The following is a 23,661-nucleotide window of genomic DNA, read 5'->3' as shown; positions in this document are numbered from 1 at the left end:
GCGTCTGTGGTGTGCACCACTGGGGAGCAGTAGTCGCTCCCAACAGAGGCAGCTTCTAATTGCAGTTGTTCAGCAACAAATAAACATGCAAATGTGCAGTTATTTCTCTGTTCAAAGAGCTGATAGCTCCCTCTTCTGCAGGTACACCGTCTTCAGGGGCCCTTGTCCCAGGGACTTGGCTCCCGTTTGGCCCCCCGGGTACCAAACCACACTCCTGGGCTATTCCTAGGGAAGTCCTGGGGGGAGACCGCCTGGCAGGGCTTGGGAGGCTCCCACCTGGAGGGCAGGCTGAGGAAGGGCGTGGTCGGAGCTGGCCTTCCCGGGACAGAAAAGCCAGAGCAGAGGGGGATGTCAAAGCACATCCTCTCAGGTCTGTTCCCTGCTGGAATCTTCTCCCTCCAGTTGAAGGAAAGGAGGACTCCGAGCCACAGACCCTGTGGCGGAGAAGCTCAGGCTGCTTTCCCTCTCTGGGCCGCGACTGTAAGCGCTCATGTCAGTGACGATGCTGGTGTCCGGCTCGGTTCTCAGACCTGCCCACTCGCGAACTCCTCGGCTTTCCTCATGGCCCCCCCGTGCCCGAACTTCCTGCTCCGTCTTCCACAGCTGAGGCACTTGAGGCTCTGAGAGGCACAGAACGTGTCCAAGGTCAGACAGGCTAGCCGAGGTCAAGCCTGGCTTGGAAACTGGCAGTGTGGGTGCTGGACATCCGGCCAGTGATGTGATTCAATTTGTGGCTTAGATGGCCACGTCCGCAGCAGGATCAGTACGCAGGGAGGTGCTCTGCTCTGTACTGAACCACTCTGGACTGAGGCTTCCTCTCTGTGAGACGAGGACTGTAGCAGCTGGGCTTTGGGGGGCTGTCTTGAGCAGCTCATTTAACAGCCTCTGACAGTGAAGGATGCTGTCCCCTTTTACAGGTGGGGCAGCTGGGCCCCAAGACCCCACTCTTGCTAAAGGCAGAGCAAGACTCCCATGCTGACAGGCCCAGGCTAGAGCCCCTGTTTATAACCCCAAGCCCACCCCCAGGCATTCCTGGTCCCGTTGGGCCTCTCTTATGTCCCTCTATTCAGCCTGCCCAGCTCCCTGGGCTGCAAATATGCTGTTTCTGCACAAATGACCCGAGATGCCACTCGGATTACTGATGGCCTCTCTCAGGAACCCTGAAGAAATCCTGGGCAGATTGGATAAAAAGCCCTTGTCAGACATCCTAATTTTAGTGTGCTCCCTCGTGATTACATCCAGGAAGTATTTATTTAACACTCCACTTGTTCTGCCATCCTCCCGGCTTCATTTTGCAAAAGCCTCTGTAATAACCCGCGTCTCCTTTGCTGGCTCCCTGCGCCTCTCCTCCTTGGGAGACTGGTGTGCGGTGTTCAGCGTCTCCGGCCAGGGCGCGCGAGGTTCACCCTGCATCACTGACGCCCCGAGGCTGAGCGGCATCCCCGGCACGTGCAGGGACTCCTTGGCACCCTGTCTGCCCATCTCGCTGCCTCTGTGCCCGATGTCGTTGCCTGTGGGGGAATGGGCACCCTTTCCTGTAAGCTCCTCACAAAGGCAGGGGCGGCAAGTGGTCCTTCTCTCCCACTGGGCTGCAGCGTCCCTCCCCAGGGCCCGTGTTTGGAAATCGCCCCTTGCAGGGCCATGAGGGCAGCTGGGTTGCTGCTCCTCCTTTGACTGGGTGCCCTCTGGGTCCCATGCTGTCCCTGGCTGTGGACGGGGCCAGGGGACGGCCTGCCGTTCATGAGCCTCCCTCCCCTCACTTCACGTGAAGCTCTCGTGGTGCTGTGGGAGCAGCGGTTCTGCCGTGGCTCCCGCTTGTTTCTTGATTCAGTGAGTCGCTAACTCCGTCAGACCCTGCTACAGACCCTACTCATTTTAATGGCTTCTGAGATGAATGGAGGGGGAAAACCGCTTTGGATTGTACAGATGTATGTCGAAGTCTGTTGTTTTATATATTTAGTTTTCTTTGAAAAAAAAAAATACCGTCAAAGCACAAAAGAGGAATAGAAGCCTGAGTCGGCTGGGAGTTTTTTGGTTCGTTTTAAAAAAAAAAATAAAAGCAAGTAGATCGCCGTAGCAGGAGGCCAGCCTTGTGCAGTGCTGTTCCGGTGGCATCGAGGCTGTCTGGTGTTGAGCAGCACTTGCACCCTCCAGCTCCCAAACAAGCCTGTCCCTGAGTAGCTGCTGCTGCCGTCCTTCCCTGCCGCAGTCCCTGGACGCGGCCCCGAGGCCGCCTTGCCCTCTACCTCCCAGGTCGCCTGCTCTGAATGTCTCACATGATGGAGTCATGCAGGGCGTTGGGATTTTCACTGAGCACCGTGGTTCCGGGCTCGCCTGTGCCACAGGTGGCGTGTGCCAGTGCTTCCTTCCTTTTTACGGCTGGTTAATACTCCATGTGCACCTGGACGGCGTTTCTTCTGTGCACTTGTCCCCTGGCTGGCATTTGGGGTGTGCCCCCCCTTTTGGTTTGATGAGATCCTTTGACTTGTCTATGTAGCTGTTCTGATCTGCACTGCCCTCTGCACTGGCCATCTCTCTCTCTCTGAGAGTGTCCACCTTGGTTCCCTTGCCCCTGCTTGGAGCGCACAGTGGGAGGTTTCTGAGCTGCCCTGGTGTGAAGACTCTGCCTTGTGGGGTGACCCAGACTCAGATGACGTTCCGCCCAGATGGGCACTGCACACGCTCGGGCCTGGATCCGTGGGTCCCAGCCTGGGCCGCACATTGCCCCTTAACAGCTGCAGAGCCTGCTTTACCTCGCTCACTCTGGGCCTGGTTCTTGTGGGAGGCAGCCCCGGCTGGTCTGTGCACCGGGTGAATCGTGGTTATTGGATAGGGATTGACAGAGGCTCCCAAAAGATACGAACAGGTGCGTAACCCTGCAGCCCGTGACTTAACCCTGACTTTATTTGGAAATAGGGACTTTACAGATGTGGTTGATTTAAGGATTTCGAGATGAGATCATCATGGATTTAGGGTGGACCCTAGATCCAAAGACCAGAGAAAATGACCCAGAGGCACAGAGAAGGGCCACCTGGAAAGGGCGGCGGGGGCTGTGCCTGCGAGGTAAGGAGCAAGGGCTGATGGCCATGGAATCTGCCACCTGGACTTCAGTCAGACTGCTGGCCTTAGTGAGGCCATGTCTGTCCTTTCAGGCAACGCTGCTGGTGTCACCTGTTGCAGAGCACGATCACATGAGCTGTTAAAGCTCCCCACCGCCTGGTCCTCTTCTGCTGCTCTAACCGGTCATCTATGAGGATGAAGGGTCACTTTGGCTCATGGCCCTGGGGGCTGGAGTCCAATAGCAAGGTGCTGGCAGGTCTCCTGCTGCGTTTAACTCAGGCCTGAGAGTGGGGCCAGTGGCTCGTGGGAAGAGAGAGGGCAGAGGGGTGGGCCGCTTTATGACGACCTATTTACCGGGTGACTCTGTGTCCCACAAGAGCTCATGTCAGGAGAAAGGTGCCAATCCATCCATGAGGATTCACACCTGCTGCCCCATGACCCAGACGCCTCTGGCTGGCCCCCCTGCGGTACTGCCATCTGGGGGAATTCAGGAGCCCACACGTGGCTTTTGAGGACATGCTCAAACCATGGGCTGAGTGGTTATAACACAGCCACGTTGGAGCCCACGGGCTCGGGCAGTGCAGGACCTGGGCGGAGGGCCCTCTGTTCTTTCTTCCCCTCTTGACACTTTGGACCCTTTACTACTATTGTTATCATCATCCTCAACTGACAGAGAAAGAAAGGGCAGGGCAGGGCAGCTGCACAGGGCTTGACCTGGGGCCGCGTCTTCTCGAAGGTGATGCCCTAGCCCCCATTCCACGGCCTGGCACTGAGCAGGTTCTCCATAATCTTGGTCATCTTGCACCTGGTACCCAACCCTCCTGGGCTGCCTGGCCACACTGCCCAGGGAAACCCTGCAAAGGAGCCAAGTAGGAGCAAATCTGGGCCACAGGGCTTCGAAAAGGTGGTGACCTGCCTCGTAATGGTATTGCCACGCCGTAGGTACGAGACATCGTTCAAGTGACAGGGCAGCCCATGGCACGGGAGGCACTATCCATCACCCACGGATCCGATAAGGAACCTGGAATGCACAGAAGAGCTCTTATACTCAACTATGCAAAGGCAGCCCAAATAACAATCAGGCAGAGTATCTCTTTTTTGTTAAGTGCTGGGAATGGAACGTGCTAGGCAGGTGCTCTCCCCCTGAGCCCTACCAGCCCCCAGGCAAAGGACTGAGTAGACTTTCTCCAAAGCAGATCTGCAAATGCCACAAGCCTAGGAAGACAGGCCCTGCTCCTGGCCACCAGGGGATGCCAGTCACAGCCACGGAGAAGCAGCAGTGCCCTCCGGAGCATGGATAGGATGGGAATGTCAGATACTCGCCAGTGACGAGGACAGGGACAACGTGGAGCCCTCACCTGGCCATGGAAATGTAAGGTGCTCAGCCCTTGGGCAGCATCTGGCAGCTCCTGGAATGGTGTCGCAGAGGGGACCACGTGTTCTGGGAATTCATTACCCAAGAGCAGTGGATGCCTAAATCCACATTCTGCTCCGTGAGCGCTCACGGCAGCACTGGTCACAGTTGCAGGAGGCAAAGGCCACCCCTGTGATTGTCAGCAGCTGAGTGGGTAACAAGAGGCTCTCCGGCCACACGACAGAGTGTGTTCACCTGTAAAGAGAAGAGAAGAAAGCACTCGCTCATGCTGTGACCTGGACGAGCCTTGGGAACACTCGGTAAGGGAAATTGAAAATTCACAGGATGTACAATTCCATTAGAGGCAGATGCAGAATAATCCAAGAGACTGTGTAGACAGGTGGTCGCTTCCGGCCGGTGGCAGGGTCGGGGCAGAGGGACAGGTTCCCTCGTGGGGGACAGTGTGGGGTGGTGGCCTGTGTCTGAGAGCACAGTGAAGATGGCTGAATGCACACTGAACCATGGGTCAGTGTCAGGAACCCATCTCACGAGGAGGCTGTTCCTCTGCGTGTCTCGGAAGGGCTGCATACCCAGCAGGGGGTCTCGGGGAAGGCCAAGGCTGTGGGTGTGGAGAGGGACACAGAGGAACCCACTGCCCACAGATGCTGCAGATGAGCTTCCCATTCTCCTGGCCCTGGACCCACCATGAGAAGCTGCTGGCCCTGTTCTTGGGCACATCATGTGGGCCTGGGGGTGACGGAGGAAGTATGATGCGTGGCGACACCTCTGTTCTCTTGCAGTTGGTAGGACAGAGCGTCATCTGTGCTGTGACCAGCTGCCTGATCTCAGGGCCTCGGCTCTGCTCTTCTCAGGAGGCACCTTGAGTGAGTCATGTGACAACTCTGAGGCCAGTGTATCATCCAAGGTGGTTCTCTTTCTAGAAACCCAATGTCATGACCCTCACCTCCTGTAGGAACAAACTCAGAGAGCAGATGTGTGGTGGGGTTGTATGGTTTATGGATGGCACCGAGACCCTTTGGCTGCAGCTCCTGTCTCCCACCTGCCTGTCGGTGAGTGCATTAGTCGGCCTGACGATACTGTGATGACGCACTGGAGGCAGCTCACTGGGTAAAGAGAAAGGGCTTGTTCAGGTCTCTGTTTTGGAGTTTCGAGGACATGTGCTGGTGTTGGTTCAGTTCTTGGATGTGCCAGCATGACATGTGGGCCCAAGCAAATGACCATATCTCTCGCCTGGGGGAGATGGGGGAGAGGCCCACCCAGGCTTTCATAGCAGCCCTGTCAGGAGAACTCCTGGGAGACCCCCAGACATCTTCCAAGATCCTGCCTCCTAGGACCGGGGGACTTCCTCTTGGACCCACCTCCCAACATCACCACTGTGGGGACCAAGCCTTTAACCACATGGATGCTTGGAGGACAGTCCATACTCAAACCACTGCAAGATGGCTCTCTGCAGGAAGTGTCTGTCTAGGCCGGTTCTTCAGGGTGTCAACCTTTGGCAAAGTCCACAGGGAATTGGATTAAAAGTTTGTGCAAAGCCGCCTAGCCTCCATTTTATTTTAAGTAGCCTCCGAGGCTCCGAGATATTAAGTAATTTCCTAGATTCACACAGCCAGCTCTATCTGTCTCCCAGGTCAGCTCTCCTTCCACTCTCCTGCCTTGACCTTGACCTGGCTGAATCCCATTAACCCTGTCCATCCCAAACTCACCCTTGGGGCCCTTGGGCAGTAGGGCCTGAGTCTCCTGTGGCCCTTCCCTGACTGAAGGGAGACCAGGTTTTCTGAAACTGCGTCTCCATGCCCTCGACAGCAGTGCACCCTGTCAGGGGAGCCTGTGTGTTGCGAAAAAGCACAGCAGGTGTTATCTGGGCTAAATTGACCTTGAAATTGATTTCTTTATTTTATGACTTACTGAGAGGAGATTAATACTTTTTTTTTTTTCCGGCAGTCTGAAACAATTTACATGGTAATAGAAGGCATAGTCAGTCAAATAAATTGCTGGAAGTGGTCGTGTTCCAGGGGAAAAAAGCCCGAGCTTACTCACATTGATTTCTTTGCCCTGGGGAGAGGCAGAGATTTTAACATCTGGGAATAGGGAGCTCAATTTAATCTCTCATTTTAAAAGCAGAGGGATGAAGAGCTTCATCTGACATTTACACAGAGTTTTCTGAGTTGGGGGGAAGAAGGGCAGCCTGAGATCCTGGCTCAGAGTGGCTCTGGGTGGTTGGGTTCTGGAATAAGCAGTTGGAGCCCCGTGACATGAAGATGGTCCTCGGAAAGTTGACCACCTTGGTGCTGGGCCCAGGCAGAGCAATGGGGTGGTGGCCGGCTGGACCACAAACTCTAGCCAGGCTGGATGGGGTGCCAAAGAACCCACTTCCAGATTCCTGGGGTCTGGGCTGTGTCACTCTGCCCCGGGTAGGATGTGATGTTAGTTGGTGGGATGGGGAGCAACGGCTCAGCTGTTGGTGTGGATTCTGAAGCTGCCTAAATCATAGCAGTCAGGTGCAGGGATTGATTAGTACTGCCTGCCCTGGTAGCATGCAGGGAAAGTGGCCCATTTGCCCGTATTCACCTGCTAAAAATTGTTAAGATGCGGCCCCGAGTGCCGGCATTTAGGCCGCATCAACAGAATCTCACCCTCCTAAGCAATTCTAAATGACCTGGTGCATCAGATAAGCTAATATTTTTTCCCCAGGAAATGTCAAATGAACCGCTACCCAAAGGGTTCTGGCTAGTATGGACATGTATTTTTCTCTTCAATTGTTTTCTTTAAAAACCCCAAAGATTTAAGGTAGAATGAAGGCATTTGGTCAATAACACCTAACCCAGAGGAGAGAACCTGGGAGTCAGCAGAGTAAAACGCATCTCTCTCCGACCTCTTCCTGCCTGGGCGGATAGCTCCTCCTTCCACAGTCAGCCAAGATGTCCTGTCTGTCTTGTCCTCGGGTTGGTTTCTGGTGATTTTAGCGACTATGTTAGATGCCCGTGTTCTTCCAACAGTGAGCAGACGCCGTGTGCTGTGTGAAAGTGTGCCCGGCTCTCTCCCCCTCTTATCCCTGGAGGTCCGACTGGCCCTCTCTGATGATTGCTTGGATTTGCTTGGCCTCTAAAAATGGACGCTTATGTTGCTCTCAGTATTTCCTTGTCACAAAAACCGCTTCCATGAGAATCTTGGTAGAGGCCATTTTACACCATGCAGATGGGTATGCTGCAGTGTCCAGGCTGAACATCAGCTTTCAACATGGTGATGGGGTACGACTCCACCGTGTTCAAGACACACTTCCCTGTACACTCGTGACGTCTGCTCCGATTTTCATCTTTGTCGATCTCAGTGGAAACATTTGTGTCTCAAGTTGTCTTTCTCTTGTCCCGAGGGAAGTCGAGGACTTGATGTGCAATGGCACGTACGTGGCCTCTCCCTGGGAATTGTCTGAGCGTCTCCTTTGCTTGTTTTTAAACTTCATGGCGTGGCCCTCGTTGATGGGGGACACTCTTTATAAAGGAAGGAACTGCCCCTTTGCTTGGTGCATTGTAATTCTGTATTTTGCCCTTGGCCCTTCTACTTGGTTTTCGTGCATGACGTCGTACGCGTGCAGCAGTTTGGATCTTTAGTTTCGTGGCCCTGTGGTTGGGAGTCCTGGTTAGAAGAGTCCCTGTCTCCTGTGAGATTCCAGAGTCCAGGGGATGTGCCTGAGCCTGTGTGTCCTCCAGCTGGTCCCTGGATTGAGGAGTGTTGCTGAGTCTTTCTCTTGGAGGACTCAGTGTCGGGGTCTCAGTGGACCTGTGCCTTGCCTGAGATCACCAGAGGACGTGGTCTGGCCCGGTGGCTGCTCGGCACCCTCTTTCTCTTGCAGCCTGACTTCCTGAGGACGAACATCACACCTGTGTCATCCCAACACTCCAGGACGCAGTGGGCCCAGGTGGTTTGGTAGACCTTCAGAGGGGCTGACCCCCAGCTGTCTGTCACAAGCTTGGTCCCTGCCCGTCTTACTGGCTCCATTCTGGGAGCCCACCTGGGCCCCTGGTCACACACATTGTGCCCATAGCTCAGGCGGCTCTGGCCAGCTACATCCTCCGCTGGGAGCTTCTCACACCCTGGTCCATGTGGATTTCGTGGGCTCCGTTGCGGGGAGCTCCTCACACCCTCCTCACCCCGCTCTCCCTCCATTGTTCAGAAAGCTTCAGCTGGCCCTAGTCTTGGCCTTCGGTTCATCTGAAAGACAAGCCCTTTCAAGGTTGTTTCATGCAAAGAACGTCATGTTCCCAGCAGCTCTCTCCTACCCAAGCCCTGGGTGGTGACGGTGCAGGCCCTTCTGTGCTCTCTGCCTTGGTGGCCATTTAAACTGCCTCAGTCCTCACTGATGGAGACTTGCCTGCCGGGTTTTGAAAGATGGGAACTGAGTCCATGGGTGGTCTGCTGGACCCCGAGGAGAGGGGCAGGGTATGGGGAAGTGGGACTGGGGCCAAGGGAGGAGGTGGGAATGAGGGCGAGGGCTGGCTTAGGGCCCGAGTTTGGGATCCAAGGAGGGGAGCGCGTCCCACCTTCTCTCTGCCTCTCAAGAATTCTCCCAGGATGGGCCGACTCAAGTCAGAAGGCTTGGGGGTTATTTTATGGATCCGGGGAGAAAATCAAAGCTTTCTGGAAACTAGAACACCACCAGCCGGCTGGGCCTCCCCTTTTTGAGAGACGGCTTCTCTCCTCTGCTCAGTCTCACCCAGAAGGTTTGTGTTTGCCTTGATTTTCAGGTGAGGTGGGGAAGAGGGACACCAGTGTTGGGCACAGAGTTGGCTGCTCTGTTCAGGACGACAAAGGGACCGTGCTAAGAAGCGGGTGCCATTGGGGGTCAGAGGTCTGCGAGGAAGACAGGAGAGCCTGCTGTGGAGGACGGGTGGGTGCCAGCCTCTGTCCTGGGGCCAGGCTCCCGCTGCGCCTCACTAAGCCAGCCCCAGGGGCAGTGAAGCTGTGGGCAGTGGCCGCCAGGCCCTGGGCTCAGGACATGCGGAGGCAGAGAGAGCAGTGATGCCCTTCTGAGTTTCGGGTCCCCAGATTTGGCCATGACTAAGTCTCCTGGGAACTACAGAAGGGGACCCTCCAGAGGTGCGGGTCTCCAGGTGTGGGCTCCGAGCTGTTCACGGACGCATCGATCTCGGGCCCCAGAGTGGGCGGTACAACTTGCTGCCGTAGCACAGGAGCGAGTGGGTGGTAGCCTCTCGCCCCTCAGTTTCTCCCTCCGACGGCCTCACTGTCTCTTGTGGTCTCCGTGCTGGTCTGTCTCTCCCTTGCCTGGACACAGACCACTCTCTCCACTCATGCATACGGGGTGACTCCTCCATCCCCCAGGGACTTTCAGTTAGTGAAGATTTGGAGCCTTAGGCACTGCTGGCAATTTCGAGATGGTGACCAACTTAAATAGTTCCCAGGGGCCGCGCCTCGTGGAAGAGGGGAGGAAGCGTCCCGGGAAGGCGCTGGTGACAGCACTGGGGGTTTGCAGTGGACACGCTCGTTTCTAGATTCCACTCTCGCGCAGCCTCTGGGTTCCTTGGTCCAGTCCTGCAGCATCCTACATCTGTAAAACGGGACGGAGTTTCAGACCGACCTCTCAGTGTCCTTGTGGAGACGAAGGGGCTGCTCAGAACCCCCGGCCCACAGCACTGCAGTGCTCCATGTGAGCAAGCTTGGGGCTGGTGGGTGGTGGGAGGGAGACCCCCACTCTCAATAACAGGGCAGCGGTGTGGCCCTGAAGACTCCCGCATCCTCAGCAGGATGGAGCATCCCCACAGAGAAAGACCTAGACCAGCCCCCGCCTGACGGAGGTGTCAGGAGAATCATAGGCACAATTTAGAATTTTCTAGTGGCTACATTAAAAAGTAAAAAGAAACTGATGAAATTAATTGTGATAATAAATTTTATTTCGGGTATTCATAACATATTTATATTTTTAAACATGGCAATATATTTTATTTTTATGTATTATTCAATACTATCATTCCAACATGTAATTGATATAAAAATATTAATGAGATGTTAATATTAATGAGATATTTTATATTCCCTCTCTTCTCAGGATCTTCAAAATCCAGTGTATATTTGGTACTTTTGGCATGTTTTAGTAGCCACGCTGTAGTGGGCGGTGCAGGTCTGGACCCTGGGGGGAAGGGCACAGATGCAGAATGCTGTGGCTAAGCCTGGCGGGACGTCCACAGGTGGTGCTGAGTCACCTGGATCTCCTGGTCTCCTCCACCTGGCTGACCAACCTCCTTGTCTTTGTCTTTTCTTTCACCAGGGCTCCAAGTCGGAGGACCCAGCCCTCGTCCCCAGCGTGAACCCCAGCCCACAGGACTTGGTGAGTAGAAGCGTTTTGCTGATGGCATGAGATTCTGAAGCTGCTGTTGCGTTCCGTTCAGCCTCTCTGGTCCCTGGTCATCAATCAACAGGAGTGGTGTTCTTTGATGTGCGGCAGATCTTGCTGGAGAAGTCCCTGGGTTTGAGGGGAATGCAGCCCCAAGCCATCCCACAGTCTCTATTAGGAAACACCTGGGGTCGCGTTCGCAGCCTCTGCACAGGGGTGAGGGCTGAGTGAGGCTGTCTGAGTAGGACCAGGTCCAGCTGGAGCACAGCTGGGTGCCAGGGCTGGCGGAGGGGCCCTGGGCTGAGAGGAGTTGATGTCATGTGGTTGTCCTAGCGGCAGAGGCGGTGCACTTGCTGAGGGCTTTGGACCTTGAGTCACAGTTTTGGATGCAGAATTTAGGGCATGTTTGTCTGTGGATGGTGCCAGGTGTGGGTTCCCTTGCACTTCATCACTGTGGGCGTGGTGGCCAAGGGGCTCCTGCACTGACCCTCCAGGGTTGCCCATGCGTAGTCTCTTAGCTGTGCAGCATCGGGGTGGCCTGTCCCTCGTGTGCCTGCTGGGACCAGCTGGGATCCCAGGTAGCAGAGACGCTGTGCTGCTGCTCGGTACCAGTCGTGAGGCGTCTGGCTCTGTGTTTACCTTCTCTCCGTAGCAGGCTGCGCGGGTGGTCGAGGTATGAGGTTACCTTTGAAAATATCTAATTAATTTAAAAAGTGGATTGGCTTAAAAAAAAGGGATGATATGAAATAATAATGTAGATGTGGCAAGTCATTGTGATAGTGACAAGTGACGGTCTGAGAATGGGTTCTTTTATCCCAAGGTGCTTATGAGGCCCTGGGCGCTGTCCACGAGTGCACTTCATATTTGGCAGGCCCCTGCCACTCTGTGCCCTGATCTGTGATGACACTTGGTACAAACTGGAACCACTAAGGTGCCACTGAGTGGCCTCTGTCTCTTCCCTCAAAATGCCTTTCCCAGTGGGGCCTCTGTGATGAGCCTCATGGACGCTTCCCCTGAAGAGTTTACGTGTGATGCTCAGAAGAGGAGGACAGGGTAAGGAGAATCGGCCAGCCCACACGGACATGCGTGGCCCACTTGGCCAGGTGTTCTGAACCTACCCTCCGAGCTCCCTGTCGGTTGGCACCTGGGGGTGTCTTGTGGCTGCATGCCAAGTCTGAGAGTCCCCCCATTTGACAGACAAGTCTGTCGTGGGGCAGGGAGCGTTGAGTTTGTGTCTTTGCCCATAGCAAGTCACCCTGCCACGTGGAGACTCAAAGCACAGTCCTTTACCCTCAGGCTGTGTGGGTTGGGGGTGGGAGAGGCTGGTGAGCTGGCCCTGGCTCAGGGCCTCTCTGGACTGGGGCTTCTGTCATCTGCAAATGTGACTGAGATCCGGAGGCCTCAGTCTCTCACCAGGTTGACCTCACCACAGAGCTGCCCGAATGACCTGGCCTCCCCTAGGTTGAGACATCAAAGAGAAAGACAGCAAAGCAGAAGCCACGTGCCTGTTGTGACCTGACTTCAGAAGCCACCGGTTCCCACCTCTGCTAGTCTATAGGTGCCAGAATACACCTATGTGTTAATGTCCCCAGGAAGTGGGAGGGGACCATGTAGGGAATCAACACCCAGAGGAGGGAACCCCAGGGTCATCTAGAGGCTGGCTGACATGCTCTTCATTATCTCTAGATAGCTGTGTCTGTGGCTCTGTATCAAGTGCATGAGAAGAAAACAAGGAGACCAAACCCATTTTACAGATGGGAAAACCAGACATGGAACAGAAAGGGACTCCCTTCCCAGAGAGTCTTGGAATTGTTGGTGCAGAAGCTTTCAAAGGGAATGTGCAGATGCCACTGAACTTACGGTGGAGTTAGTCCCTGGCAAGCTGATCACAACTTGACAATATCATAAAAATGCATCCAACCCACCTAACCCAGCAAACATCATAGCTGAGCCTGGCTGACCTTAAATGTGCTCAGGACACCTTCAGGAGCCTCCGGTTGGGCCAGGCCGTGTGACACCGAGCCCTGTTAGTACTCGGGTGTTGGCTATCCTGTGTCATTTACTCAACATGGTGCCAAAGGTGAAAACCGGTGCCCACCATCCCTCCTATGGAACCACTGTGAGTGGGTCCTCTGCAGCTGGAAATGTTGATTACCCAGGACAGGATCAAGGATGGCGAGACCTCTCCGTTTACCAGGGTCTCCCAGAGCTTCAGCTGGGCTGAGCTGGGGTTAGCATCCGGGCCCCAGGACCCCCTCAGGAAGGCTTGTGGGCTTTCTCTGCGGGAAGGAAGGTGAAATTCTGCTGGCCTTCCCCTGTGGCCCCTGTGGAGTGGGCAGTGTGCTGAGATCACCCTGCGAGGGGCCCTAAGCTGCTGCCCCTTCCCAGCGCTGGTGTTCCCAGTGCTGCTGGTCTTTGACCCAGAATGTGTCACAGGACGAAGTTGCTATTTTTTTGTGACCTCTGTTGTGGCCTGACCACCATTTCTAGATGGCACTTTCTTTTCCAAGTTTCAAAATGTGAAACTTGTTCCCTCTCTGCTCTAGTAACCTGCGCTTTCTAAATCCACGTCTCTGAAAGTCCACGGTCTCCAGAGGGGAAACCAGGAAATTCCGGGGATTCCCACCCTGGGGAAAGGTGGTGTGCATGCGAGAAGATGTATTTAGGTATGTACAGAGTGGATGACTGTAGTAGCCACACAACTTTAAAAAAAAGACGCACCTTCAATATCCATCAATGCAGGGTTGTTCAAGGAACTCCTGGGTATCCATAAAATTCAACTCCAAGCTGCTGCTGGGTTTCGTGGTGAGGATTTATGTTTGTTGACTTGGAAAGATGCTGTGACATATTGTTGTGTGAGAAATACGGCGTGTATCATATGATTCCAATTATGTGCGATTATGTTCATAGATCTTCCGTTCTCTGCACGCACAGAGATGTCAGACAGGCTGGGTTTGCGGCCCACACCCTCTCTGCACACTGCCCTTGGGGGAGAGCCAGCTCTGCTGTCTGTGGCCTCTGGCCGTCTGTGTTGGCACCCCTCCTGGGAAGGGCACCTCCTGGGTGCAGCAGGTGCACCTCACTTGCGTCTCCATTAGGGACAGTGCAGGAGGCAGCTGGCCTCACTCAGCCTTGCCTGTGCACACCCTCAGCCCCCAGGACAGTCTCTGCACCCTTTCTCACAAGTGAGGAAGCTGAGGCTTGGAGGAGAGTGACTTGCTGAGCTCCTCAGAGCTGACAGGAGAAGTGTTTGAGACTCTGTTGTGGTTTGGATGTGAGGTGTCCCCCAAAAACTCACATGTGAGACAATGCAAGAAAGTTCAGAAGAAATGATTGGGTTGCGAGAGCCTTAACCCAATCAGTGAGCCACTCACCTGATGGGATTGAGTGGTAACTGGAGGCAGGTGGGTGTGGCTGGGGAAGGTGGGAGTTTGGGGGCGTGGACTTGGGGTATGTATTTGTGTCTGGTGAGCGGAATCTCTCTCTGCTTCCTGATGATCTCGGGAGCTGCTTCCCTCTGCCACTCTTCTGCCATGATGTTCTGCCTCATCTTGAGCCCCAAGGAATGGAGCCAACTGTCAGTGGATTAGGAACCTCTGAAACCCTGAGCCCCCCAATAAACTCTTCCTCCTCTACGATTGTTCTGGTCAAATCTTTTAGTCATAGAGGTAAAAAAGCTGAATAAAACAGCCGCAGACCCAAGTGAGGCAGATCCCCGAATCCTGAAGGTGAGGCCGCCTGTTCATAGGTGATACAGGAGGTCTCCGGGGTCTTGAGTCTTTAGGAAGGAGGTTGATTCTGAGGCAGCAGGTGAGGTGCTCATCACATCTGGCCAGATCACCTGTGTGGCATTTGCAGGTAAATGGGTGGAGTTGGAGAATATCATGCTAAGTGAAGTAAGCCACTTCCCCAAAACCAAAGATGGAATGTTCTCTCTTATAAGAGGATGCTGCTCCATAATGGGGGTGGGGGGGCATGGGGAAAATGGAGGAGCTTTGATGGGGCGAAGGGGGAGGGTGGGGTGGGGAGGAGGAATGGGGGCAGGAAAGATGGAGGAATGAGGTGGACATCATTACCCTAGGTACACGTATGGGTGAACACATGGTGCCACACTGCGTCATGTACAACCAGAGAAATGAAAAGTCGGGCTGTAATTGTGGACAATGAATCAAAATGCAGTCTGCTGTCATGTGAACCTGATTAAAATAAATAAGTTAAAAAAAGGTCTCCTGGAGGATGCCAGGTGGAGACCCACCTTCCTGCCTTGGGATGCTTCGGCATCTGTTTCCCCCAGCGTTGGGGTGGATGGGGGTCTTTCTTAGGTACCAGATGAAGTGGTGTGTTGAGATGACAACTGCAGAATGGACTGTCCCTCCCCTTAACCCCGTGTCGTCTGTGCTCAAATGGCTGCATGAAGACAGGAGCTTGGGAATGGAGCTGTAGGGGGAGGGGATGTTGGCAGGTCCACCCCCCCTTCTGGGGCTCCTCTAGAGCGAATGTGCCCTGAACACAGCTGCGGTGACGCTGCCCCAGCGTGAACAGCATTACGGCTCCTGTTTCTCTTCTCTCAGCTTCTGTCTCTCTGGACACAGTGCAGTTAAGGGACAGAGCCTGATTTCCATTGTTTTGCTCCAGTCCACAGCTGTATTTCCTGGGACAGAAATGTGCCACATTGGTGGACGACGTCACAGCAAGCCCACCAACACGACGCCTGCCTACGGTCTCTCCTTCCCACAGTCTCAGGTCTGGACGTGGCTAAGCTGGGTCCTTTGTGTGGGGTCCCCTAAGACTGAGTGGAGGGGAGTGGCAGGAGCTAGGGCAGGGTATGATCGGAGCTCGGTGGTTGTAGGAGTAATTCCGTTCCTTGTGGCTGTTTGTGGGCCGTCAGGTCCCAGAGGTGGCCTGCAGTTCCCTGCCACGTGGGCAGTTGTCACGTCGGCAGACTTCTTCTCAAAACCGGTCCCTAGTGCCTGCTGGCAGGAGAGGGTCTTACACCTTGACCTAGTCCCCCACATGTCACCTGTCACCTCTGTTACTGGCTGGAGGTGAGTCACGGGTTCAGTGCACTGGCCGTTGAAGCAGAGGAACACTCGCAGTGTATGCTCGGGGCCACCCCCGGATCCGCCCAGCACCGTCCTGAGATGGGCGTGCTGCTCCTGCGGTCAGCATCCTGCCTTCGTCCCCCAGGAACCAGACCCATCAGTGCCGGATCCCCGGACCCTCCCGGTCCCAGAGGGCTGTCGGGATGCCCTCGCTTCCTGCCACGTCTCCTCTGCAGGAGCCCCCGACAGCCTCAGCAGCAAGCGCATGTTTAATGGAATGCTGCCACCTTTCGGAATTCAGCAACAGGGAACCCTGTGGTTCAGGGAGGGAGAGCGCTGGTCCACTTCTGGGCGGGCTGGTGCACACGGGCGCCCACTTGGCGAGCCTTGAATTGATTAAGATTTGACGCCAGATCCTAGAAGGAAAGAAAAAAAAAAAAAAAAAAGATCTGGTTTTCCTTCGGCTGGTTGGTGGGTTGGTTCGTGGGTTGGTTCTGCCCTGGTTTGTAATTGCGATGATCGCCCTCAGGCCTCTTCCCTGGTCTGCGTGTCAGAAGGCAGCAAGACGCAGAAGGAGCTTGGCTGCGAGGGACTGGATTTCATTCTAGTTCTGCCACCAGCAACCCGAGGACTTCAGCTTCCTGTGCAGAGAAGGCCCAGCCTTGGTCAGCTCTCAGACCCCTGTCCACTCCCTTTAGGGATGCCAGTCCAGCAGGAGAGGCTGCTGGGCCCAGAGCTGGGCGCAGGGTTCCAAGGTCCTATCTCTGGGCAGCAGGAAGAGGATCACAGTTGATTAGGGACTTTGCCTTGGACGCAGGCGGGGACAGTGACGGTAGGAGCTGTCCCCTCTCCCGCTGCTCCTCTTCCTGGGCAAAGGCCTCGGTGTCCTCCGTTCCAGGCGTCCTTGCTGTTTCCGTCTCTCACTCAACATCCGAAGCTGGCGGTTTGTCCATGCTGCTCTTGGTGTGTCCCTAGTTGAGCCCCTGTCCAGTTGGTCAGCTCCACTTGCTTGTCTCTGACTGTCCCTGGAGCACACTGCAGCAGCTCCACGAGACAGGACAGTTGCAAGCTCCTCTGCTTCCAAACCTGCCCTCGGCCTCTCCCTGGGCTGTCCTTGCTCTGCTCCTGTCTGCCCGAGCCATGTTCTCTGCCGGCAGACCTTGCCCCAGTCGCTTCTCTGCTTGAATAGCCTCTCCAGTCTGACCACGCTCCAGACCGTCCATCACTGTCAGAAAAGTGTCGTCCCTGACTCTTCCTTAATCCCTCTGGCCGCACTGACCTCCGTCCATGAATGCCCTCTGCCCGCCGGACCTCCTTTCCCCTTCTCTCTCTTCCTCCCTCCATCCTTCCCCTTAAGCACAGCATATCGCAGTCCCCACAAGGACATGGAGGGTAAACAGGTGACTGGGACCCCTCAAAGGCTCTGCAGGAAAGGACAGATGGTGGATGGAGAGGAGCCCATGCCTGAGATACGGGTGCATCTCAGTAGAGTCCAGAATCCAGAGATGGCGCAGGGCATCAGGGAGGGCTTCATGGCAGAGGTGAGAGGCCTTGAAGAACAGTGGGCATCATCATGCTGCTGACCAGGGCTGCAGGGCCCCAGGGACGTGGAGCAGTGCGGGCAGAAACGTGGGCCTGGGCTTCAGCCTCAGATTCTGGAGGCGGGATCTCGGGGTTGGCAGGAGAAGGGGGCCTCGTGTCCCTTGGCGGGCCAGGAGTTGATTTTGGCTGTGGTTGGTGTGGAGCCACCAAGGGTTTTAAACCGGTGATTGTCTTGGTCCGATTTGCATTTTAGAGAGCTCTCCCTGGGACCCGGCTTAGGAGGCGGAGTGACGCAGGAATCCTGGTCCCTCTCGGGCATGTCCACGGGAGCCGGCCTCCGAGCAGAGGGGTCACCTGCTCACCGCAGGCTCCTGGGCACGCTGTGCTTCTTGCGGCTAACGGGCCTTTCTGTGGCATCTGCTCGGCAGAACACCAAGTGTGCGGCGGAGATAAGGGCATTAGAGCAGAAGGGCAAAGCTGATACCCGGGGCAGCGAGATGTGGAAGCTTAACTTCCTCCCCTTGCAGTGCGGCTCCTGATTTCGGCCCACGTGGCTCTGATTAGCGCGAGCTGGCCAGGCTGGCACAAAACGCTGAGCGACACTCGCGACCTCAGGCGCCCCCGGTGCAGGGGTCCGCTGCCCTGGGGGGCATCCCTGCCATTTCTCTCCACTGCTCTCCGCCAGATAAGAGGGGAAATCTATTTAGCGATTTCCCCAAATCTCCGAGGACGGCTGTGCTCCTCAGAGACGCAGTTGAACTGACAGATTCCCTGTGAGCTCCGACTTGAGGCTGGACTCCCCCTTTCTCCTGAGGGCGTCCCTGAAATACAGGGGAGCCCAGTAAGTGCTCATCCTGGAAGCACAAGGGAGGCCACGCCCCAGCCTGCTAACCACCTCTGACCCCGTGGCCGAGGCTGGCCTGGCTCGTCCCTGAGCTCCCTGAAGTGTGACCTGCCTGCTTTCTTCCCTCAGTGTGGGAGCTCTGTCCGTGACTGTCGGGGCCACTAGTGACTCTGTGTAATCATGGAGAGACTCTCACGCATGGTGGCAGCCTCGTCCTCCACAGCGGGGCCTTGGGCCGTTTTCGGGTCGGGGCTGTATGCTGTCTTGTTACAGTGGACCCCGGTGGACACATGCCCTCCTCTCTCGTGGGAACATACCCAGGAGCCTATTTCTCTGGTCACAGAACAGGCCCATGTTTAGTCTCAGTAGCTCCAACCCGGAGTTTTCCAAAGTGGCTCTACAAATGACCGTCCCCAGGGCCATGGGTGTGAATCCCACTTCGTGCTGGGCCCCCACAGCCCAGGTTTGAGCTGTCACAACACCCAGAGCGGCAAGTGTGGTTGTCAGCGCCAGTTCACGGCCAGGCTCATTGGGTCTCAGCTGAGTGGGCAGGGTCCAGGGTCAAGTAGGGATCGGGTGGTGGCAGAGGACTTAACCCCTGGGTCGACAGCAGCTTTGAACCACAGTGTGCCCTGGGCCCCGTGAGCCGGTGCTGCCGTGGGGATGCCTGGGTCAGGACCGGCCCATGACAGAGGGGCCGTGTGATGGACAGTCCAGTGTGCACATTCAGGAACAGGCCCGAGCGCTGCTGCCTGGCTCTGCGCTCACCGGCTGCTCACCTGGGCCAGCGCTTGCTCTCTGCGGGCCAGGCTTCCCCCCCTCTGTGAAATGGTCCTGAGGGTTAAATGAGCTAAGAGAGGTGAGGATCAGAGAGGGAAGGTTCAGCCGTCAGCTCTGCCCAGTCTGCACGGTCTTGCCTGAACTCTGGGGAGAGGGCCACTGTGTCAGCCCACTCTAGAAGTGTCAGTGGGCAGTGTGACCCTGGCCCTCCCCTCAGCTCTGGCTGGCCCCCTGGGGAAACCCAACGCCCCGTGGTCCTGAGCCCCGCACGGCTTCACTGTGCGCAGACGCAGCCAGCCGGGGTCTTGCCGGGGTCTGAGACGCGTGGTGTGTTTGCTCAGGGTTTCACCCTTCACAGAGATGGCCGGGCTCCTTCCATCTCTCCATCTCCATCTCCATCGCACAAATCCAAGCCAAATATTGATGTTTGATAACTACAAATATCACGCATGCTTTTAATCAAGAAAGGCGGAGTGGAGATAAGGAGAGCAAGTTCGTCTCTGTATGGAGTCCAGAATTCCGAGTAATGATTTTGCTAAGAAATAGAATCGCAGGGGTGGGAGTCTGATGTGCATCCAGACAGGCCAAGCCACCCCGAGGCTCCTGGGGACGTGTTTCCAGCCCGTGGCTTGGCTTGGAGTGAGATGTGCGTTACCTGGATTGGAGGGTGCTGTCTCGTTTGACAGCAAGGAGAGATGCCTCTTAAATGTGAATTTCCAGTGTGCCATCTGTCTATGCTACTACCAGCAAAACGCATCGAGCCACCTTCTGTCCCCTGTTGTTTGCCATGGGAGGGGTGTGAACACTGCAGCCCCCACTCAGGAGAGCAGCCTGCAGAGGGGAGCCAGCATCCAGGGGTTTATTCCCCTCACTTGGAGACAAAGGGTAGGGTGATGCCGGCATGCTGGCCAGTGTCAGGCTCTCAGAAATGTTGCCAGGTATAGCCGAGGTTGACCAGGGCTCCTCCAGGCACACGAAGCCCCAAGAGGGCCCTGCCTCCAACCCTCCATGTCCAAGGCAGCCCCCAAGGTGCCGATACTCTTCAACTCGACTCTTCCTCATGATGCGCCCTGTCGCCTTTGCACATGCTGTTCCCTTGTTCAGGGATGCTGTTCCCCAAGATTTTTTAACCTCATGATTTTTTATTTATCTACTTCGTGCCAAGCACTGTCCCTGGAGCTGGGGAGAGAGTGGGAGAATAAAAGGGACACCAGCACTATTCCCACCTCACCACCTCAGGCCTTGATTCAAGTAGCACTTCTGCAAAGCTCGCTCTCATTGCCGTGTCCAAACCCCCAAGCCCTGTCCAGCACCTGCTGTCCCCTTGCGTGGCCTTGTTTCTCGCCCAGCACCCAGGGCCCCCTGAGTCCTACTGCCTGCTGGCTTCCTGTCCTTCCCGGTGCTAGAGGGCAGGGTTTGTCTGTTTTTCTCGCTCCCGGGCCCCTGGACCTGGGAATCGTGCCCCAACTCAAGGACGCTTGGTCTCTACCTGTCCAAAGCCTCCAGTCCCAGGGACACGTTTGCCACACACCCACGGAGCCCCTGTGTCTCCCTCACACAGCCTTGTGTAATTGCCACACATCTTAGGTGGTTCTTACTGTCCCCATTTAACAAATGAGCTGATGCCCGTGAGGCAGGTGACCTCGAGGTCATGTGGCTGGACAGAGGAGGAGGAGGGTGCAGGCACAGGTAGGATGGGCTTCGGGGACAGCTGGGGCCCATCACGGGGCCCAAGACTCAAAAATGAGCAACACGTCTCTCAGTCCCTGGTGGAGGGGCTTTCTTAAGTAGTAGCATGACGTTCACTCACTCTGTGGTTTAGGATATTAGAAATGTCGGTGATGAACGCTGAAATACAATTTACTTGTCCAGAATTTGTTGTAAGTCCTTTGAACCGTACTTGCCTTCTTCTAGTACAACTCAGGGTACAAGGAGCAGTTTCCCTCTTAGCTGATGGTCATGCTCCATTTTTAATCGCTCAGCAGCTGGATGTCTGGATTTCGCTTTATTGACACGTTAGAAGCTGCACACACCAACCAGACCCAGAAGGACGAGTCTCTGTGACCTGGTTCCGGCAGGGCCTGGGGAGCAGCAGGGTGGTTCCTGAGGCTGGACAGCTGGGCCAGAGCCAGGAGAGGTGTGGCGGGCGGGAGGAATGGGTTCTGGGAGCTCCTTCCGCAGGCACCCAGGGCTGGCAATTTTGCTTTGCGTAATCCGAAGCAGGAGAGGTTTGGAGCATTCCTGGCGGAGTGACTTGACACAAGGCCCGTGGTGGCTCATGGAAAAACCCCGCTCGTGAGGAAGGCTGCAGGGCATGCTGAGCTCTGCCCGGTGCCTGGCCGGCTCTGCTCCCTGGGCGCGGACTCTGCTTCTCGGCCACCTGCGCTCTGTTGGCAGCGTCCCTCCTCCTGCCCCTGTCCAGCCAGCCTCCTGCTTGACTTCCCCGAGGTCCTGGGCTCCTCTGGAAGGCCTCAGCTCTCTGGCTGGGATGACTCTGCGGTCATGGACCCCAGGCCCCTTCTCCCTTCTCCATCAAAGTGTCGATCACACTGGACTCTATTTTTTTTTCCTTCTCTTTGCCCATGTCTTGTATGTTTTGTTTGGCAGCTCAGGGCAGCCCGTGTCATCTCGGTGCCTGTGTGCATGGCACCCCAGATCCTGACAGAGGGAGCACCCGACCCTGTGGGTGCTAGCTCTTCGCTACTGTTTTCTCTGGCTCCTACGCTGGCTTTTCACTACCCTTCAGTAGGAGTTGTCTCTGTATCTTGATGTCTTCAACTTCACTTAGTAAACCAGTGTCAACAAAAACTAGAGCTTCCCCCATTCCTCCGTCTACTCCCCCACCTACCCTCCCAGCCACCCATCTACCAACCCACCAAATCTCCCACCCATTCATCCATCCAGCAGTGGGCACCCACCACGTCCATGTCCTGTGTTGCTGCCGAGGTTGTGGCGATGAGCCAAGGTAAGCCGGGACTCGCCCTCTGGACCCCCTGCAGTTCAGGGTGTGTATGTGGGGACAGGCGTAGAGCCAAAGGGTCGTCTCCATCCATTGATAAGGTGGACCACGGCCCAGGAAAGACTGTGACACTGAAACCTGGCCCAGGTGGGGTGGGTGTGTGTGAGTCCCTGAGGGGACTCATGAGCTGAGCCTCACGTATGCGTACAGGATCAAGATGAGGGTGGGAAAGAGTAGAGCATTCCAGACAGGGGAAGAGTATGTGCAAAGGCTCTGTGGTCAGAAGAGCACCATCCTTTTGAGGGACTGTTAGAAGCCAGCCAGTGTCTGGAGCTCAGAGCAAGAGGGAGAGTTTTCTAAATGGAGCCAGAGGTCAGCAGGGACAGGTCATGGTGAGGATTCTGATCGTTATCCCAAAGTGAAGGAAGCCCTTGAGGGTTTTCAAGAGGTGATGTGATTTACATTTGTAAAGATCTCTTGGGACCCTTTGAAGGGCCTCAAGGGGAAGGGGGTGGAGACAGAATCTCAGAGGTCCCAAGATGGAAATGTGGGTGGCATGGTAGAGGTCAGCTTCCATCAGGCTTGAACAGGACCTCCACTGACCATCCACGGGGCTTTGTTCAATTCTCGGGACACACATAAGTCCACAGTGCATTTGCATGAGCATTTGCACGGCAGGAAGTGGATTTCTAATACAGCCTTCTGCCTTCTTGGAAGAGGGCAGAAATGGCCATGAATATGTGCATGAAGATCCGGCACATGGGCTGCCGCAGGACCTGTACCCCTGCCCCATGACAGCAGGGACCTTTCACTTGCTTTTAGACCTGCTGTCATGCCAACGGCACCAGGTCAGTCCAGGTGGCAGCTCTCGGAGGCCGAGAGGTTCAGTGGTCTAAACATGAGGGGACAGAGGGAGTCCCATCCCAAGTGTGAACATTTATTTCTAGGAAACACTGAGCTGATGAGATGCGGGGTGTCGGGTCTGGTTCACATATGGTTCAGACCAAGGTTTCTAAGAGGTGGCCACTGGGTGCTGGCCACACTGGGGTGGTGTCCAAGGGCTGAGTTACACCGCTGAGTGCAGAGATCACAAGCGCACTGGATACCTGGGTGACTCTGCACAGCGCCGAGTTCAAGTTCCTGCCTGTTCTTAGTACAACTCCCCAAATCAAGGTAGATGATTATTTCTGGCCAGCGTCACAAGAGGGTTCCGTGGATGGGCACAGAAGTCCCTCCTTCCAGCCCACTCCTTTGTCTCCTAGTCTCCTCCTGCAGAATGCCTTGGCCTTTGGACTTTTTGTCCTGCTGCCACCGTCCAGGGACCTCTGGTTGATTCCCCCTGTTCTCCCCTCTGGGCACTGAAGGGGGAGCGTCAAACCCTGCGGGAGCGGTCCAGGCTTGCTTCTTGCAAACAGTGGCCACCTCTCATAGGAAAAATACTGAATCTCCTCTCGATGGTATTGGAGACCCGCTCTTGGCTGGGATGCGGGAGCCTGATCTGTCACCTACTGCCTGGGACTGGTGTTTTCTTCCCTTAACAACTAGGACTGCAGACATTTTTAAATCAGGAGAAATCAATCAGGGCGTGAGTCAAAAAAGAGAGTCCACCCTCCACTGTCCTGCCCCAGTCCTCCCTAGGGCCGGTGCAGGAGTGCTCTGGGCAGGGGTCGGAGTCGGTGGGGAGCATTTCCAACTCAACTTTGATCTCTC

The 23,661-nt window shown here is 55.6% G+C and overlaps 1 protein-coding gene across 1 annotated transcript in view; it reads left to right on the top strand.

Moving 5' to 3' along the window:
- The first annotated feature begins 10,728 nt into the window (after positions 1 to 10,728).
- Positions 10,729 to 23,661, top strand: part of Rbfox1 (RNA binding fox-1 homolog 1) — a 1,613,147-nt gene continuing 1,600,214 nt past the window's right edge. Inside the window, exon 1 of the mRNA XM_048790124.1 lies at positions 10,729 to 10,778. The gene's annotated coding sequence lies outside the window, so the exon portion shown is untranslated. The remainder of the gene's footprint in view (positions 10,779 to 23,661) is intronic.

The sequence above is a fragment of the Marmota marmota genome, unplaced genomic scaffold (genome assembly GCF_001458135.2).
Source record: "Marmota marmota marmota unplaced genomic scaffold, marMar, whole genome shotgun sequence".
In the NCBI taxonomy this organism is placed as follows: domain Eukaryota; kingdom Metazoa; phylum Chordata; class Mammalia; order Rodentia; family Sciuridae; genus Marmota; species Marmota marmota.
Note: the sequence above shows the minus strand (reverse complement) of the source record. Positions and strands in the feature narration are given on the sequence as shown.